This window comes from Poecilia formosa, unplaced genomic scaffold (assembly GCF_000485575.1).
Source record: "Poecilia formosa unplaced genomic scaffold, Poecilia_formosa-5.1.2 Scaffold317, whole genome shotgun sequence".
Lineage (NCBI taxonomy): Eukaryota > Metazoa > Chordata > Actinopteri > Cyprinodontiformes > Poeciliidae > Poecilia > Poecilia formosa.
In genome coordinates this window covers 108,829-109,642 of record NW_006800256.1, presented here as the reverse complement: position 1 = coordinate 109,642, position 814 = coordinate 108,829, and positions in this window count along the sequence as shown.

Below are 814 nucleotides of genomic sequence, written 5' to 3'. Positions count from 1 at the left end.
CCTCTCTTTTTTTTCTTTTTTTTTTTTTACATTTCACTTCCCCTCGTAAATCTCAGTTACTCTCAGACATAGGAATTCATTCCTCTCCGTACTCTACAATAGGTAAATCACTGAAATATACATTTATGTAACTCCATTACCCATTCTTAACCCCAGGTACTTATCAAAAGACATAAACCCCCCCCCCACTTCTTGTGGTTCTCAAACCCCAGGGCTACATATATATATATATAAGTGACGTGCGGGCAGGGTAGGCAGGTGAGGCATTTATATTGCTATTTTCACCCTGTGGTTTGTACTATAAAGTACCTATTTATTACTTAGCTTAACCGATTCTTATTATTTTTTTCTTCAAAATTGCTTGATTTTTGCATTTTTCCATTCAAATGCTCAGAAGCGAAGCCGGTGAGGCAAGCAGCGAGCTGAGCTTCACCTAGGATTGCGCAACCTCTCGCTAACTGCACTGGCTGCCATTCTATGGGAGCATGCTCCTCCTGCCTGTACGCCGGCAATAAAATGGCTAAAAAACATTTAATATATGGACTGATTTTCCATAATTTAGCTTATGTATATAATGTACAGTGTTTTTTGTCACTAACTGTGTGTATCGTGTTTTGTGTGCGGAGGAGTGATCAGAAACGGGAGAGAACAGATTCGAGGTGAGGCAGGCAGTTCTTGCCTCATCTCTGGGGGCGCTTATGATCCCTGATATTGTGACTCCACAATTGCAGAGTAAGACACAGTGAGCTAGCCATGGAGCTAGCCACTTATTTACTTATGAGTAAAGTATCGCTGCGATATATTTGTTTTCTCA